Source organism: Staurois parvus, unplaced genomic scaffold (genome assembly GCF_062004578.1).
Source record: "Staurois parvus isolate SC_StPar_1 unplaced genomic scaffold, SC_StPar_1.0 ptg000282l, whole genome shotgun sequence".
Taxonomy (NCBI): domain Eukaryota; kingdom Metazoa; phylum Chordata; class Amphibia; order Anura; family Ranidae; genus Staurois; species Staurois parvus.
Genome location: NW_028318078.1, coordinates 5628405 through 5648505, shown reverse-complemented (window position 1 = coordinate 5648505; position 20101 = coordinate 5628405). Strand labels below are relative to the sequence as shown.

General features: G+C 41.8%; 1 protein-coding gene across 11 annotated transcripts in view; it reads left to right on the top strand.

Annotated features, from left to right (window-relative positions):
• ERC2 (ELKS/RAB6-interacting/CAST family member 2) overlaps window positions 1-20101 on the top strand; it is a 1463345-nt gene that overhangs the window by 976276 nt on the left and 466968 nt on the right. The window lies entirely within an intron of this gene.

Below are 20101 nucleotides of genomic sequence, written 5' to 3'. Positions count from 1 at the left end.
TGCAAAACTCAACAGCCTTAGTTCATCTCTAACCACTTCCCCTGGTAATTGACAAGTGCAGAGTGCAGCAACACATGGCTGTTACAGTTAGGGTAGGGGTCTTTTTCACACTTGAGCTGTGATTGATGGCTTGACTACACCTTATTGTGCAAAAAGGAAAATGGTGGCACCCAACAGTTAAATAGTAGGTCTCTGGTGACAGGCTGTTTTTGTACAGTGATCATACACTAGTTAATGTGAGTAAGCTGAAAAGTTCATATTTAGCAGCAGTTTCTGCAAGCAATGACAAAATAATAGATTGCTTTAAAGGACAACTCTAGAATGTTTTGGCAGGTAATAGCAGTAAGTAATTTACAGTTACCTCAATGCAGGACTTTTTTTTCAACAGTACCTGGAAGAACACAGTTCTAGCACTGAATGCATGTAATAGCAAAGAGTGGCGGGGTGTGCTGGAGGTTCTATTAATACTGTCTGCTGAGGGATCTATTGTCACTCGGAAGACCTATTGTTGGGGGGTGTAATGTTGCTGGTGGGGGATCTATTGTTGCTGGTGGGGTCTATTTTTGCTTTAAGGAATTCCATTTTGAGGGAAAGGTCTATTGTTGCAGGCAGGTGGAGGGTCTATTGATGCTGGCTGCTGGGAGATCTGTTTTTGCTGGTGGAGGTCTGTTGTTTCTGGAGTGGATCTGTTATTACTTGGGGTGTAATTTGTTGCAGGGGGGTCTACTGTTTCTGGGGGGGGTCTATTGATGCTGATGGGGTTTGTTGTTGCTAGGGGGAATCTATTGTTGATGGTATACAATTACATGTTACACCCTGAAAATGGGTGCAACATGTAACATGTTGCAAAAGGTGAATTTATCCTTTAAACCCTTTAACCCGTTTCCTCTGTGTATGATCTGTGTCATTATAATGTTTAGCATGCTGCTTATTTTCCAGAAATTTGGGTTAATAAAGAGATCAACTTGGGGTATCTATTTTCCAAAAATGGGGTAATATTGAGGGCTTTCCTGCAGTTCTGGCATTTTTATTTGATATGTTTTGTAACAGAAAGTAAGGAAAACATTTTTGTTTGCAAAATTGTCTTTTTTTCTTTATATAGTAAAAAAATACCTAGTGGCTAATAAATACTACCAAAGGAAAGTGCCTTGTTATATCTTTTGACTGCCTTCTTGTGTATCTCTCAATAGTTAAGTCACTGACGGTGTATGTCAAGGGTTGGGGACCTTTTATTTATTTATTTTACTTTTGCCTATTGACATGATAGCTAAATCAATGAAATCCTAGATAGTGCCTAAGCACATGTCCCTTAGCAATATAGAAGGCAGGATGTGCTGGAAAATAAGCATATATGATTTCTAAATGAAACCGTATGATACATTTTGTTTTTAGAAGGTTTTAAACATATGGGCTTTGTTAAGTCTTAGCTTGTAAACGCTTGTCTGAAGAGCAGCAACCTCGGCAAGCATTTACAGAGCATTTAACACGCTTTAAATAGTTTTCTCATAGCCCTTAAAGCAACTTTCACTTGCATTCTAAAAGCAACACTTGCCTTTGCCAGTGGTTACAGAAACCACTGCCAGATATGAACTAGCTTATATATGAATTCCCATTGCCTAAACAATGAACAGAAAATCTGCTCCAGTCTGTCCCCAAAGACCAAATTATTCCCCCATTGGGTGCTGCCGTCTTGCCTCTTGCACAGCATAGAGAAGGTGAAGCTAGCCTGTTAGTCAAAGGCCACATGGCAAGGGCACCTTGACCCTTTCTGTTAATGACAGTTGTTACTGCTCTATCCACTAATTTGTGGTAAAGAAAACTGGTTAGAGACTGAGATGGGGGATTTGCTATTTACTTTTAACTGAAAGTCAAAATTTACATATTAATAGCTGTACTGAGTAATTTGCTAGTGTTGTGTAAAAGTAGTCATGTGCTGTCCTATGTGTCCTCTACGTGTACAGCTAACCATGTGGTGGGAAAGCACTCTTTTACTTATTCCTGCCATGACATAGGATAGCTCCCTAGACCTACCAGGGCATTGGGCATGCGGCCCTCCCCAGGGTACCCACTCCAACCTGCCAATACACTAAACACACACTGAGAGATTCCAAGTCTGGCCTAACCAGCACCCTCCAAGTAGTCCATCTCATACCTGATTCAGGCCTTGGACCTCAATAGCATCCTCATCCAGCACTGTCAGTTTCCAGAGGAGAAGGTTAGCAGAGCAGTCAAGACAATGAAAGCCTTTTTAACTATTTACTAAACATGTCAATTACAGCACATTCCTTAAGGTTGCAATCAAGAGAGAGAGCATAGGTGAAAGGAGAGCCAAATCAAGGAGCCCCTAACTTTTAGATGGGGTTCTAGATTTAAGTGGGTTTCAATTATTCTTAACATTTCCTCCCCTGACCCCCCCCATGGGGAAGGAAATGCTGTTAAAGCCTCACAGACTACATTCTTGCTGTGGCCCTCACACACTTCCCTTGATGACCCCCAGTGGACTCTCACTAGAGTTAATTATATCTGAGGCCTACTACCCAAGATGCCCACAGACATTATCCATGCTGTTGTGGGTCCTCCAGACCCTTCACTTGATGGATTCCCACCAGAACTATTAATATCTGAGCCCCACTACCCAAGATGCCGCAGACTGGACTAGGCATGGCATAAGCCAGCCTAGGTTCACTCCCCAATATTACTCTGGTGGCCTCTAGCAGCTACATAGGAGACTATACTGTTTTACGCACTACATGAGGCCCCTAAATCTACTCTCAATTATGCCGACACCTTAAGGACAAACTAGGGAACTACATCTGGCAATCCTGTGCTGAATACCCTATACTTTGACTATGCATTCAGAGGGAAGGAGGGGTGCATTTGAAACAGAGTAGCCTATAAAAGTACTGTTAAAGTTTCACTTTAGTGAAGTGCTGACTGCAACGTTAAATAAACTTTAAGCAGGCTTCAAGCTTTAAGAAAGTTGCTCAAAGTTTGTTAAATACTTTGTACATTTTTTCCAAAGAGTCTGATCTACATAATGTTTACAAGCTAAGATTAAAATGGTTGTCAAGGCTGAAGGTTTTTTTTACCTTCATGCAGCCTTTGTACAGCTAGCCATGTGGTGGGGAAGTATGTGCACTCTTTTAATTATTCCTGCCATGACATAGGATGGTTCTCTAGACCTACCAGGGCATTGGGCATGTGGCCTTCCCCAGGGTACCCACTCCAACATGCCAATAAACTTAACACACACTGAGAGATTCCAAGTCTGGCCTAACCAGCGCCCTCCAAGTAGTCCATCTCATACCTGATTCAGGCCTTGGACCTCAATAGGCCGTTGGCTCCCACTGCTGTCAATCACAGCTAGTGAGGAGAGAGAGAGACCCGGGATATCCGAGGCTCCGGGGAGGGAACATGTACCACTGCTCCCATAGCAAGCGACTTACTATTGGTGGCACTAGTCAAGGGGGAGGAACCAGGGGACCCAAGAAGAGGTGGATCGGGGCTGCTCTGTGCAAAACCACTGCACAGAGCAGGTAAGTATAGCATGTTTGTTTGGTTTTTTTTTTTACATCTAACCTTTGATGTCACTTTAAACAATAACATTAATATTCCTTAGTGTGTTTTTCAGGAGATGTTGCTGTAATTTTCTAACTTAAAAAAGAAGCAAAATTCTCTGTATGCGGTATCTCCTTTGTTTGCTTTCTGTGCATTCTGTAGGTTCATAGAATTACAGTTTGAATCTGTACATTAAAATAACAATAGTAATAAATGATGGCTCATGTCTATTCACAGAGAAATTTGAGTGTTTATTTTAAATTAATCCTCGTCCTTTTATTTTCGAGTAGCCCAGACAGACTGTTTTCTTTTTTTTCCCCAAAGTACTAACCTTAAATATTTACATTTCATCTGATAGGAACTTTTTATCATTGTCATGCAGCTTTTTCAAACTGTTTACAATTAAATATGGGAGCATTTGAAATGTCGTAATAAAAGCATTTTATGCAAGATGTATATTTTTCTATGCTGTGATGTATTTTATTGGAGCTTTAGGCCCCACATCATTAATTTGCACTTACGTTTTGCTATACTGATGTGACTTTAAAAGTATTTTAAAAATATTTGTAAATCTTTAGCTTTCATTAAAATTCCCAGTGTTCTTGTCATGAAGGTCTTTCTTCAGGCACTTCCTGACCCTGCCTCCCAATAGTGCTCCTGCATTGTCACCCTGTCACAAAAGCATGTAATGGAGACTACAAGTGGCCATTTAAACATACACTATATTGCCAAAAGTATTGGGACGCCTGCCTTTACACACACATGAACTTTAATGGCATCCCAGTCTTAGTCCGTGTGGTTTAATATTGAATTGGCCCACCCTTTGCAGCTATAACAGCTTCAGCTCTTCTGGGACGGCTTTACACAAGGTTTAGTTCTGTGTCTATGGGAGTGTTTTACCATTCTTCCAGAAGTGCATTTGTGAGGTCAGGCACTGATGTCGGACGAGAAGGCCTGGCTCACAGTATCCGTTCTAATTCATCCCAAAGGTGTTCTATCAGGTTGAGGTCAGGACTCTGTGCAGGTCAGTCAAGTTCCTCCACCCTAAACTTGCTCATCTATGTCTTATGGACCTTGCTTTGTGTACTGGTCATGTTGGAACAGGAAGGGGCCATCCCCAAACTGTTCCCACACAGTTAGGAGCATGAAATTGTCCAAAATGTCTTGGTATGCTGACACCTTAAGAGTTCCCTTCGCTGGAACTAAGGGGCCAAACCCAACCCCTGAAAAACAACCCCACACCATAATCCTCCCTCCACTAATGCACAATGCAGTTAGGCAAGTTCCATTCTCCTGGCAACCGTCAAACCCAGACACATCCATCGGATTGCCGGACAGAGAAGCATGATTTGTCACTCCAGAGAACACTGCTGTAGAGTCCAGTGGCAGCGTGCTTTATGCCACTGCATTCGATGCTTTGCATTGCTCTTGGTGATATAGGCTGCTCGACCATGGAAATCCATTCCAGGAAGCTCTCTACGCACTGTTATTGTGCTAATCTGAAAGCTACATGAAGTTTGAAGGTCTTTAGCTATTGACTCTGCAGACAGTTGGTGACTTTTGCGCACTGTGCGCTTCAGCATGCGTTGACTCCACTCTGTCTTTTTTCGTGGCTGAATTGCTATTGTTCCCAGTTACTTCCACTTTGTTATAACACCACAAACAGTTGACCGTGGAATATTTAGTAGCAAGGAAATTTCATGAATGGACTCATTGCACAGATGGCAACCTATCATGGTACCACCCTTGAATTCACTGAGCTCCTGAGAGCGACCCATTCTTTCACAAATGTTTGTAGAAGCAGTCTGCAGGCCTAGGTGCTTGATGTTGTACACCTGTGGCTATGGAGGTGATTGGAACACCTGAATCCAATTATTTGGAGGGGTGGTCCAGTACTTTTGGTAATAGAATGTATATTACTGTAGCGCCCTCCTAGTTAAGCTGTAAATAAAGTTTTTGGGTTCTGCTATAATCAGAGGAGCAGTGATTGTTTGATTTGTTCTGCTCAGAGCTTTGCAGGCTGAGTGTTTTTTTTCCCTCGGTGAGGATGGATCTATATACTGAGAAGAGAGGAGCTGCTTGCCCTGGGAGTCCTATAGACTGAGTACTGGACTACTTTGCAGAGGCTGCAGCTATGGACTGTCTTTGTACCAGGATCCAGTGAGTAAAGCCTCATTTGTGTTAATACTGTTTCATGGTCCCCAGATATGAACTATGAACTTTTCCTGTCTGCCTTTGGCTTGTGCTCATACTGCTTCATGGTCCCCAGCCATGAACCTTGGACTGTTCCAGTCTACCCACACTAGTGGTACTGCTACTAAGTGAGAAGTGTCCTCTACTAGCAATACATTTCATTTTGGAGTATCCTGCAGCACCCCAAATCATCTCCCAAGTTTCTACTAGCAAATAAACTTCCAAAAGACAACCCCTAGACTGATTAAATGGGAGTGAAAGGACTGTTGTTGCTGTATGCCTGGCTGCCACTGCATTATTCGGGAAAAAAACTGAATCCACAGCAGCCCAGTGCTATATTACAAAGCATGGCACACTGTTGTCACCATCAGTAGACCCTTCTTGAGAAGTATTGCTGTAGTGTAGGTAAACAGGCGATGGCTGCAGAGAAACTGGAGTAGATCAGCAGCACTGAGTTGTAAAGAAGGATGAAACAATGTGAAAATTAGTATTTTATTTAAAACAATGCAATTTTTACCAAGAGCTTTAGCAAAAAAAATTGAGAAAAAATGGTGGTGTGCTGCATGGTGAGCCTAATTATACAATAACACATAAATGCTGATAAATAAGTGAATAATAAAAAACCAAGATAAATAAAGTAATTCACATACAACCAGTGCCAAAAAAGTGCACAATAATAGCTACAGGAGTGAATCCACAGTGGTATAACAAATAAAAGTGACAAGATCACAACAAGAAACCAAATGTCAGTGAATGAATACAATAGAAAGAAAGTGTTTATCATAAGGCTTTAGCTGGGTGTAGCGTCCCTCCTTGTGTAGACTGTGACCACTAGTGGGAGTGAAACATCCAAGTCAGAGTGTGGGAGAGTCTGAAGCAGGCTGGCTGAGATGTAAATATCAGGAGCCTCAAGCAGTGTGGGAGCCAGTAGGGGATGATGTCGCACTCTGATAGACAGGAAACGCTTGTGGCTATGCATTTGGAGGCCATACAGCCTCTTTGTCAAGCCTGTCAGTTGAGTGGATGTGCTGTTCCTAAATAGCCTATAGAACTACAAGAACCAGCTCATAATTACTCGTGGCACTATAGTAGCTATATGGTATTGCACGCAGATAATTAAGAGTAACTGGTTGAATTATACAGAAAGGTAAAATGAATGTAATAGTGAAAAGATTCATCAAAATTATTCAATAAGAAATAAAAAAAAAACCAAAATAATAATAAAAGGGATGACAGATAATAAATGATGGTGATCTGTTTTCACAGAAAAAAATAGCATAACTGAGCAGAAAAAACAGCACCATAATTGGGTAAGTATAAATAAATAATTAATATGCATGATTCAAAAAGGGACAACATCGCAGTAAAAAGAAGAATATTTATACTCCGAGACATAATGCATGTGTGCAAGGGAGAATTAAGCTTCATCGCTGTATAATCGCTGCATATATACAATGCATAGAAGCTGTACAGTATGTACATATACTATAGGCGATATACATATGTGTGTATGTGTTTTAAATAAAGTAGTATATAGTGAGAAAGAATATGTATCTTTTGCATCCATATGGAAAGTAAATAGGGAAAGTCATCAAAGAAGTTGTAATATGAACAGTGGTCCTACCAAAAATTATATATTTACAGTACAGTATTTACCTCAATACTTTGTTGAGCCCTTCAGGAGTTAGGGAGTTTAAGTAAAATCTCAATACGTTTTTTGAGCATGTAATTTTTTGAAAAGTTCTGGGGGGAGTTATCAGAAATGGCCTCAATGATCTCAATGATGAACTTTTAGCAGATGAACAATACCCAAGCTCAACTACAAGTTCAGCTTCTAGTGGCTGAGGACTGGTGCTTTGGCTTTAGTGCTTCTGCACTAAAACGATCAGATCCATAATAGCATCAAGCTGACAACTTGGTGTGGTCCATAATCACTATTGGCTACATACTAAAATACACTGGTAACAAGCTAACGCGTTTCAGTTGTGACAGCCTTTCTCATAGCATCTATGTCAACATGAATACAAACATTTAACCCTTAGGGAGAAATTCTGTGAAAAGCTTAGGGAAGCTCGACTTGGTATTACCATCTTCAGTAGACCTCCAATGTTCACTAAATCTTGCGAATAGTTTTCCTACATATGAAAGCCCACATGGGCAGGTTAAACAATAGGTCACAAATTGAGAGGAACAATTATAGAAAGACATGATGGAATACGTGGCAATGGATTGTTTTTTTTATCCTATGGGATGAAAGGACACTTGGCAATGTGCAATCTTTCCTTTAACATTGGAAGCTTTGCGATAGGTGAACTTGGGTCTGCTGTGGATGGAAGATGTCAGGTGTGGGTTCTGAAGAAGAATATCCCAATTTTAAAAAAAGAAGACTTTCTCTATCTTCTTGTAATGTTGGTGATATGGCATAATAAACCTGATGTCATGATTCTCCTTCTTATCTACTATTTTTATGTGGTGAGGTGAGAGTAGGCTCTATCCATCAAATCTTGTAGAGTGGAAGTATGTCAGGAATGATGCAGGGCTACCCAAGGACTGAATTTCAGCTAAAGTATTGAGAACCGGCTGAACTTTGCTCAATGTATGGCCAGCTTTAGAGTCACTGTGCAACTGCTATACAAGAAAAGTGGCTTTTATTACATTGTCTATTTCACCACCTATTTTTATGACTTTTTTGGACTTTCTAATGGGAAACAGAAGATTGTCACGCTGGAATATTTTCTAAACATCCTTAAAATTGGTTGATTGGATTTTACAAGTTCACTGTTTTTCTGGCACAGTCAACAGATAGTGTTCTGCATGGTATATTTAAAGAAACAAAACATCGAGAAGTAGGCATGTATTGCAGATGTTTGAGGGTTTTTTTAAAATTCATTCTTTCTTAATTTTTCCTAGACATATACTTAAGTGTACCCGAAAGTGTCTCCAGCCTGCCTGGGCCCAGTTTTATTACATTTTGCTAAACCTCTCTAATAACTGCACAGTAAATATATGGATCTCATCATGACCTTCCTTCTTAGGTGAACTGGCTTAAAGGGGAATTGAATTTCTCCCAGCAGTATAGATTAACTTTTCTTTTAATTGTGGTTATAAAGTAAAAAAAAAGGGTATAATTATGAATAAGATTTTCATTACACAATATGGCTCCTTTGATCATAACAAAAAACATAATTATGTGTTGCCTTTTCTCCCAGACTAGATGTTACTAGTTCAGTTGGTAATTTGACAACTTGGCCAAAAAACACACGTAAGCACGTAACAATTAGATTTTTTTTTTCAAAACTACCCAAAAATGTACTTAGATATTTTTCAAATTTCTACAGATGACTGTAGGCATAAAATGTGTACCTTAGTATTTTTATTAGTACTTGAAGAACAGACATGTTGTTATCTCAATTCCTACTTTATATGCTGATCAAGGAGCTGTATTAATGCTGTACTTAAAGATATATCTATGTATAGATATTTAGATAATAAAATACTGTGTATTCATAATGAAAAATAATTTAAAGGTGGACTCAATGCAAACAGATATATATACAGTGTATGTGTGTGTATATATATATATATATATATATATATATATATATATACACTGTATATATCTATATATACTGTATATACAGAAATATACAGCGGATACAATTTTCTAGATAAATATATTTGCTATTGGCATGACATTTTCACCACATGTCGGTAACAACCCATGCAATCCATACATACAAAGAAACCAAAACAAAGAGGTTCAGAAATTAAGTTATGTGTAATAAAATGGAATGACACAGGGAAAAAGTATTGAACATGCTAACTGAAATGTATTTAATACTTTGTACAAAATCTTTTGTTGGTAATAATAGCTTTAAGACGCCTCCTGTATGGAGAAACTAGTTGCATGCATGCATCAGGTGTGATTTTGACCCATTCTTCCACACAGTCTTCAAATCTTCAAGATTCCTTGGGCCTCTTCTATGAACTCTGATTTTTAAATTTTCAATTGGATTCAAGTCAGGTGATTGGCTGGGCCATTTTAGCATCTTTATTTTCTTTTTTTGAAACCAATTGAGAGTTTCCTTGGCTTTGTGTTTGGGATCATTGTCTTGCTGAAATGACCACCCTCGTTTCATCTTCATCATCCTGATAGATGGCAGCAGATTTTTATCAAGAATGTTTTGGTACATTTTTCCACTCATCCTTTCTTCAATGATATGAAGTTTTCCAGTATCGTATTCTGAAAACCAGCTCCACCACCATGATGTTCCCACCTCCAAACTTCACTGTTGGTATAGTGTTTTTGGGGTGTTGTGCAGTGCCATTTGACCTTCAAACATGGTGTGTATTATGGCATCCAAAGAGTTAAATGTTGGTCTCATCTGACCAGACTAAATTCTCCCAGTATTTCATAGGCCTTGTCCAAATGTTGTGCAGCAAACTTTAAACGAGCTTCAACATGCTTTTTCTTCAGCAATGGAGTCTTGTGTGGTGAGAGTGCATACAGGCCATGGTGGTTAAGTGCATTACTTATTGTTTTCTTTGAAAAAATTGTACTTGCTCATTCCAGGTCTTTCTGAAGCAATCCAGAAGTGGTCCTTGGCTCTTGAACAACTCTTCTGATAATTATTTTTACTCCTTTGTCAGAAATCTTGCGAGGAGCACCTGGTCGTGTCCGATTTATGGTGAAATTATGTTCTTTCCACTTCCATATTATGGCCACAACAGTGCTCACTGGAACATTCAGAAGTTTAGAAATTCTTCTGTAACCAATGCCATCAGTATGTTTTGCATCAATAAGGTTGCAAAGGTCTTGGGAAAGCTCTTTGCTTTTACCCATCATGAGATGTTTCTTGTGTGACACCTTGGTAATGAGACACCTTTTTATAGGCCATCAGTTGAGACTGAACCAGCTTCTACTAACTTGCACTGAAAAGGGGCAGGATTGCTTTCTAATTACTAAAAGATTTCACCTGATGTTTTGGCTCTAAGTGCCTTTTTCCACCTCCCTTTCCTCTTGTGTTCAATACTTTGTCCCGGTGTCATTCCATTTTATTACACATAACCTAATTCTGAACTTATTTGTTTTGGTTTCTTTGTATGTGGACAGAAGGAGAAGGAATTGTGCCCCATATTGGGTATTAGGGGTGAGAATAATGTCCTATTGTTGATGTCTGTGGAATAAATAGTGCCCCATCATTGTATTGGTGTCAGTGGAAGGAATAGTGCCTCATTGTTGGTGTCAGTGAAAGAAATAGTGCTCCATTGTTGGTGTAAGTGAAAGGAATAGAGCTCCATTGTTGGTGTCAATCGAGGGATAGTCCCTCATTGTTGATTTCACATAAAGAAACAGTGCCCCATCATTGGTGTCAGTTGAAGAAATATTGCCCCATCATTGGTGTCAGTGGGAGGAATAATGGCTCATTGTTAATGTCACTGGTAGAAATAGTGCTCCATTGTTGGGTATCAGTGAAAGAAATAGTTCTGCATCGTTGGTGTCAGTGGAGGGCATAGAGCCCCATCATTGGTGTTAGTGGGAGGAGTACTGCCCATCTTTGATATCAGTGGAAAGAATTGTACCCCATCATAACTGCCAGTGAAAGAAATAGTGTTTCAACATTTACAGTTACAAGAAAAAGTATGTGAACCCCTTGGGATTACGTGGAGTTTTGCATGAATTGGGCATAAAATGTGCTCTGAACGTCATCTAAGTCACAACAATAGAAGAACACAGTCTGCTGAACATAATACTACAGAAAACATTAGATGTTGCCATGGTTTAATTGCACATAACATGTAAACATTCACAGTGCAGGGAGGAAAAAGTATGTGAGGCCCTAGCTTAATGACTTCTCCCAGAGCTAATTGGAGCCAGGAGTGAGCCAACCTTGACTCCAATCAGTGTGATGATATTGTATGTGTTGCTGACAGCTGTCCTGCCCTTAAAAAACACACACCTGGGCGCATGCGCGGCCAGGGACGATGGCGGCCGCACTTTATGTGAGCTCCGCTCATCCCGGCCAGCGAAGACTCACCCGACACTCACCTCCGCTCCTCTTCCGCTGCGGGTGAGTCACCCGTACTCTGCACCCGGCCCGGCACCTGAGAGGAGGCTTGATGGGGAAGATAGGGCGCTGGAGGCCCCCCTCCCCGCAACCACGTGACCCGCGGCCCTCGCCGCTCTGGAGGTTCCTCTCCAGGCCACAATCCCCAGCCTCAGGTATGACTGAGAGCCCAGGGAGGGATCGCGGCCCCCCGGTGGTCGCGGAGGGTACTGCACCCGCACAAAATCCAGCCTCTGCCCTGACACTCTCCCTGCTGGAGGACTATGAGCCCCAGCATGCTACTGCAAGGGCTGCGGAGCACTCTGCCTCGGAGAAGCATCCTCCTTCCACCCTGGCATCTCAACAGGCCACCCAGTCACCTTCCCTCACATTGTCAGCGTTGGATGACAAGCTACAAATTTTTTTGCGCAACATTACCGCGTCCATATCCGCTGAAATTGGAAAGCTGGCCTTGGATCTTAGAGGGGAAATTACCCTGATTGGAGACCGCATGGACAGACTGGAAACTGAGTTTGATGATCTGGTACAATACGTCCACGTGCTGGAGGAGGATAACGCTTATCTGAAGCACTCCATGTCCCAAATGCAGCTCCAGCAAGCGGATCTGGAAAATAGGGAACGACGTCAAAATATCCGTATCCGCGGTATGTCCGAGTCTATTGCAGACGCACAGTTGCACCGTCATCTTCTGTCCTTCTTTACCGCGACTGCCCCCTTGGTTCCAGAGGCAGATTGGCGTATGGATAGGGCCCACCGCTCCTTGGGCCCAAAACCTGCTGAAGGCACCAGATCTCGCGACGTTATTGTTCGCTTTCATTTTTTTCAAAGCAAAGAAGCTCTACTTTCTGCTGTTCGCCATAAATCGTCTCTGGAATTTCAGGGAGACAGACTCCAACTCTTCTGCGACCTGTCCCCGATTACACTGGCAAAGCAACGAGATCTGAAACCGATCACCACACACCTTCAACAACACCGTGTCCCTTACCGCTGGGGGTTTCCCTTTCGGCTGATCGTAAATAGGGACAATACCCAAGTTGTGCTCCATGATCTTCATGAGGCGGACTCCTTCTTAAAATGCCTGGGACTTCCACCTCTGTCTGACGATGTATCCCCACTGCCACCAACTCCGTCTCGTCCATCCGCCACCCCCAACAAGATCTGGACCCCAGTCCGCAGAGGTCGGAAGAGACTTTCCCGTACCCCACAACGTCCGCGTCTTCCTCGGTCAACTGATCCACCTGCTTGACGATTCTCTGGGGTGCCCTTCTGAATCCGGTGCTGAACTTTCCCTCCTGGGTTTTTGGTTCTTTTTGTCTCTACATAATTTTCCCCACAGGTTTACCCTATCCGTCCAGCCAAATTGTCGGGTGTTTTTCATGTTTGATTGTTTTTTTTTTCTGGCCGGGCTTGACGACCTTTCCGATGTCCTGGTTGTCGTGTTGCTCCTGACTTTGTCTAGCCATAGGCCTAGACGACTTGGGTCCCATTGTTACCCCCGAGTTTATATCCTTGCGGATACTTATTAGTGTTAGTTTTTTGTTTTTTATACTATTACTTTGCACTGTACTGTGTTATTCAACTGTTTTATGTTTTTTGTTTTTCACTATATTACATCAATGGTATTCCATTCATTTTTCATGCTATTACATGTAGGTCAGTTGTCGTTGTTTCATAATGGCGTTGAGGTTTCTGTCATATAACGTCAAGGGCCTCAACTCCATTCAAAAACGGTGGATGGCTTTGAAGGAATTCCGATCCTCAGGAGCAGACATTATTTTTGTCCAAGAAACCCATTTTAAATCAACTGGCTCTTTTCGTTTTGCTTCGAGATTTTTTCCCCGAGCCTACTCGGCCTTTAATCCTTCTGGGAAGGCCGGGGTGGCAATCCTTATTGGGTCACACTGCTCCCTTCGGGTTGTTTCCTCCAAGGTTGACCGTCAGGGTTGTTTTATTATTTTAGAGTGTATGCATGGCGAGACTCCCCTTGTTCTGTTGAATTTATATGCTCCCAATACAGGTCAACTGCAATTCCTATTCCAAACGCTCGCTAATCTAGACTCTATTACTACCTCACAGGTGATTGTGGGAGGAGATTTTAATCTGATTGTTTCCCCCCATAAAGACAGGAAAGTGCTTTTTGAGTCCACCCCCTCGAAGCGGCAATGCTCCTCTTCAAAATCTTTCCGTAAATTGATTAGGGAGCATCGTCTCTTTGATGCTTGGCGGATTAAACACCCTCTTCATAAACAATTTACATTTTACTCCAACCCTCACCGTAGTTATTCCCGCCTGGATCATTTTTTCATCTCTGCCTCTTTGCTCCCACTTCTGGTTTCCTCTGAAATCAATCCCATCACTTGGTCTGACCATGCCTCTTTGACCTTAAATCTTTTTTTTCCCCCTGCTATGCCCAAACCGTGTCAGTGGCGTCTTAATGAGACATTTCTTTCCACAGACCATCTTAGGGATGAATTGTCACGGGGACTCGATACATACTTTACTCTTAATGTCGGTTCCGTAACTTCTTCCTCATCTCTGTGGGAGGCCCACAAGGCGGTTTTTCGTGGACTCTGTATCTCCATGGGTTCTCGTTTAAAAAAGTCCTCGGCGAGTGCTAAGGCCTCTCTCATACAACAGCTCTCGTTGGCGGAACGTCAGTTACTGAATAAGCCATCTATTTCAGGGCTTCAGAGGGTAACATTTCTACGTGACCGAATTAAAGCCCTTGACTCCAGTAAGACTGCACAATCCCTCCTTTGGGTTAAACAGAAATTCTATGAATTTTCTAACAAGCCACACCGTATGTTAGTCAACCGTCTCAAAGCCCAGTCCCCCTCCATGCTGCCCGACCTTCTAATACAGCCAGATGGAAGCCCTACTTATGATCCTCGGGCCATGGCAACCCTTTTTGGCTCATTCTATGGGAAATTGTATAACTGTTTGACCCCGGACCTTCACCCTTCTCTCTCACAACCATCGTTTGATAATTTTTTTGACCCCTTGCTACTTCCGAGAGTATCACCCTCAGACATTGACGCTCTTAATGCGGACATTACGCTAGGGGAATTATTGGATACAATTAAACACCTCCCTTCTCGTAAAGCCCCGGGACCGGACAGACTTCCCTACTCCTACTATAAATCTTTTATTGGTATTCTGGCCCCTCATCTCCTATCCCTTTACCGAGATTTATTTAAGGGAATCATACCCCAGACTGACTTCTCCCGTGCATATATCTCAGTTATTCCTAAGCCTGATAAGGATCACTCTATCGTAGATAATTATCGCCCTATTGCCCTACTTAATTCCGATTATAAGATTTTTACTAAAATCTTGGCCAATCGACTATCCGGTATTATTTCCAAGCTCATTCACAGAGATCAGGTGGGCTTTGTTCCTGCCAGACAGGCTGCAGATAACACCAGGAGATCTATTGATCTGGTTGATCTGGTCAACCGTTCCTCTACCCCTACTGTGTTATTGAGCTTGGATGCCCAAAAAGCCTTTGACCGTTTAAGCTGGCCTTACATGTTTATGGTTTTGGAGAGATTTGGTTTTAGGGGTTCATTTGTTGCAGCTTTGAAGGCCCTTTATTCATCCCCTTTCTCACAGGTCAGATTAGCTTCCTTTCTCTCACCCCCTTTTCAGATGTCAAATGGCACTCGTCAGGGATGTCCACTCTCTCCCCTGCTGTTCATTCTCTGTCTGGAGCCATTGGCTGTTGCCATCAGGTTGAATCCGGATATCCGGGAGATACAATCCCATTCTCATGAGTACAAATTATCATTATTTGCAGATGACATCCTCCTCACACTTACGAGTCCCCACACCTCTTTACCGATTTTGCACAAAATTTTGAAACAATTTGGGGCTTTATCAGGTTATAAGGTCAACACGTCCAAAACTGAGGCACTTCCAATACATGTTTCTCCTGTTGTTCTTTCCTCCCTTCAGGCAGCCTTTCCCTACCGGTGGTGCACCCACTCTTTAAAATACTTAGGCACCAACCTTACTTCCTCTTACCAATCCATATACGAGGCCAATTTTCCCTTACTGTTTATAGCAATTTCTCGCTCCCTGAAACACTGGGATGCCTTGCCTATCTCTTTCCTCAGTCGTATTAATGTCTTAAAAATGACCGTGCTACCCAAACTTTTATATCTGTTTGCAACCCTCCCCGTACCCGTTCCTATGTCCAAGCTTCACTCCCTTCAGAAATCTTTCTTACAGTTTATTTGGCACAACAGGCGGCACAGGATTGCTCGTTATGTTCTGCTTTCCCCACGTTCTAGGGGAGGCTTGGGAGCACCGGATATAATAACATACTATTTTGCAACCCACCTTCGCTTTCTTATGTCGTGGTCCATTCACTACCCTCCCAATACATGGACTGAGATTGAGTCTTTACAATTGTCCCCAGTTCATCTGTGTTCCCTTCTCTGGTCGACCTCGGCGGTGGATGTCCATTATTTTCGCCACTTACTCCTAGGCCCCATGCTTTTTTCATTGACTGTTTGGCAGAAATGTAAGGCTAAATTCACATTGGCTTCTCAATGCTCCCCACTGACAAATATCCTTTATAACCCTAATCTTCCAGACAATATGGCCATGTCCCGGATGTCTCTCTGGGTAGTATCTAACCTTTTTCAACTACGTGACCTGGTACACCCGGTGACTCGTAAGTTACATTCATTCTCGGATCTCCAGAGGAAAGCCTCTCTACCCTCTCGTCATCTATATATATACCTTCAAATACACCACTTTTTCTCTACTCTATCACCCTCATTGAGCTTGGGGAAACCTACCCCCTTCGAACGTCTATGTATGGAAGGTCCCCATCAAAGGGGTATTGTCTCTGGCACCTATAAACTTCTTATGGAGGCCCCCCCTTTGTCCAATGACGCTCACCTTTATATGCGTAGGTGGTCTCAATTTATACAACGTGATATTGACTTATTAACGTGGAAGAAAATTTGGGATAATGCATCTAAATCCTCTATTTGTGTGGTTTTTAAGGAAAACATATACAAGATTATGATGTTGTGGTACAAAACACCGGAAGTTCTTCATGTTTATAATCTGAATGCTTCTCCTGCCTGCTGGCGCTGTTGTAGAGCTTCTGGCTCTCTTTATCATATTTTTTGGACCTGCAGCTCCATTGTTCCTTTTTGGGAAGAGGTCCGCTCCTTGTTGCAATCATTGTTGCAAGTTTCTCTCTCATTTGATCCACTGCATTTTTTGCTGGGCTTGCCATTCCCGGGTCTTTCTAAACTAGCCAGAAAACATGTGCTAACCGCGGCCAGGAGAAGTATTCCTATGTGTTGGTTATCCTCTATCCCACCTTCATTGCCAACTTTGTATAAACTTATTACCGATGTAAGACAGATGGAGTGTTTGACTGCTTCACATAGTGGTTCGTTTGCTGTATTTGAGATGATTTGGCTCCCGTGGGATACCTTCTCTTCCTCTATGCCAGCCCAAATTGTAAGACCATGATTTTTGTTTGCATTGTTACTATATGACTCCACTGGTCTTGACCAAATGTAATCTTAGCCATCAATGTACCTCTATGTTTTGTTTGTTTTATTTTCCCTTTGTTTTCTGTAACACTTGATTTACTTGAAAACCAATAAAAAAAAAAAACACACACCTATTTTGGGTTTACTGGTTTCAAGAAGCACTGTCTGATGTGAACCATGCCTCACAGCAAAGAGCTCTCAGAAGACCTACGATCAAGAATTGTTGACTTGCATGAAGCTGGAAAGGGTTACAAAAGTATCTCCAAAAGCCTTGATGTTCATGTGTCCACGGTAAGACAGACTGTCTACAAATGGAGAAAGTTTAGCACTGTTGCTAGTCTCCCTAGGCGTGGTTGTCCTGTAAAAATGACTGCAAGAGCACAGCGCAGAATGCTGAATGAGGTAAAGAAGAATCCCAGAGTGTCAGCTAAAGACCTACAGAAATCTCTGGCACATGCTAACATTTTTGTTGACACATCTACAATAAGGAAAACATTAAACAAGAATGGAGTACATGGGAGGGCACCACAGAGGAAGCCATTGCTGTCCAAAAAGAATATTGCAGGACGTTTGAAGTTTGCAAAAGAGCACCTGGATGTTCCACAGCACTACTGGCAAAATATACTGTGGACAGATGAAACCAAGATTGAGTTGTTTGGGAAGAACACAAAACACTATGTGTGGAGAAAAAAAGGCACAGCACACCAACATCAAAACCTCATCCCCACTGTAAAACATAGCGGAGGGAGCATCATGGTTTGGGGCTGCTTTGCTGCCTCAGGGCCTGGACGGATTGTTGTCATTGATGGGAAAATGAATTCCAGAGTTTATCAAGACATTTTGCAGGAAAACGTACGACCATCTGTCCGCCAACTGAAGCTCCGCAGAGGATGGGTAATGCAACAGGACAATGACCCAAAGCATACAAGTCATTCAACAAAACAATGGCTGCAACAGCACAGAATACGCCTTCTGGAGTGGCCCAGTCAGAGTCTTGACCTCAACCCGATTGAAATGCTGTGGCATGACCTTAAGAGAGCGATTCACACCAGACATCCCAAGAATATTGCTACACTGAAACAGTTTTGTGAAGAGGAGTGGTCCAAAATTACTCCAGATCGTGGTGCAGGTTTGATCTGCAACTACAGGAAACGTTTGGTTGAGGTTATTACTGCCAAAGGAGGGTCAACCAGTTATTAAGTCCAAAGGTTCACATACTTTTTCCTCCCTGCACTGTGAATATTTACATGTTATGTGCAATTAAACCATGGCAACATCGAATGTTTGTGTAGTATTATGTTCAGCAGACTGTGTTCTTCTATTGTTGTGACTTAGATGATGTTCAGAGCACATTTTATGCCCAATTCATGCAAAACTCCACGTAATCCCAAGGGGTTCACATACTTTTTCTTGCAACTGTATATCAGTGGGAGGGATAGCACTTCATACTGTTGCGAAACCACAGTTTGAAAACCACTGCTCTACTCTATCGATAAAAAATTGATGACCTTGAGCATTTCTGCTTATACAGATTTGATCATATACATTTTGTATAGTTTTTATTTTTTCATTATGCTCAAGACCAGAAAATTAAATAAACATGTTGGCTAGGTAAATGTGAAATGTTGTGCACTAATATTTAGTTACATTTACAATTCAGTGGTTTTTGATTTTGCATGTGGCAGCTTCTTAGTACGTGCTTAATACCTGCTTGCTTGAACATGTGCTGCATTGTACATTTTTATCCGCACAAAATCTTATTAAGTCACTTAACTTATTATTAACTAACTTTAATTGTAAACTTTATTCCTTACTACGTTGTATGTGTAGCTCACATCTGTATGTTATGCAGTTAATTGAATGTAACTACCAAGCAGTGAGCAACTGGGGACCTCAACCCTTTAAACCCCAGAGGAATTTTTAAATCCCAGCTACATTTAAAAGTTTATTTTCTTTAGATGGGGCAAGGAAGGGGTAGAACCTGTGTGGGGTTTATTGCCCTCTATGTCCTTGATGGGGAGATTGCCCTTCACTTCCTGTAAAAAAAAACCCCTCCAATGTGTACAGAAAAAAAAATGATTTTTTATAACTTGGGGAAGGGTTAGAACTACTAACAATGCTTTCATTGCTGTCTATGCCTTTGTCCCAATGACAACTGCCCCCATTTCTTGTATTGGTGGAAAAGGCACAGGAAGAAAAAAAATCTTCCCAATGGTGGTCACAAATTCTGGCAGGCCATAAACTATATATGTTTTTTTTTTCAACCAGTGGGTTGAACGAAATAAATTGTTCCAATTGGAATCACTCCCACTGTGCTATTGTGTTCTCATGGTGAGGAGCCTTCCCCACTATCAGAACACAATAATCAGTGTTGTCAGCTATAGTTGGCAGCACTGATCATATGGAAAAAAAGCTGATATGGTGGTTGTGCAGAAGTTGATAGATCAACTTCTGTACAACTGGGGTGCCCATAAATGGATCGAAATTTGGATCCATATATGGCTGGCTTTAACTCTTTCCAATGCTATCTAAAGCTAAAGCTAGACTTTCAGCATTTTAATGCACAATTCCCCAAACTGCTTTATATATATCACAATGACATCAGTGACATATTCTCTGCGCTGAAGTTTCTAGGTCCACCTACTGTTTCACTATCTTGCCAGGGAGAGCATGCAGAGGGATAGAATTTGGGGGGAGAATACAGTGAGAGGATGTCTGTGGGTTGTTCCTAAGTAACACTTATTCATAACCAAAATAAAGCCT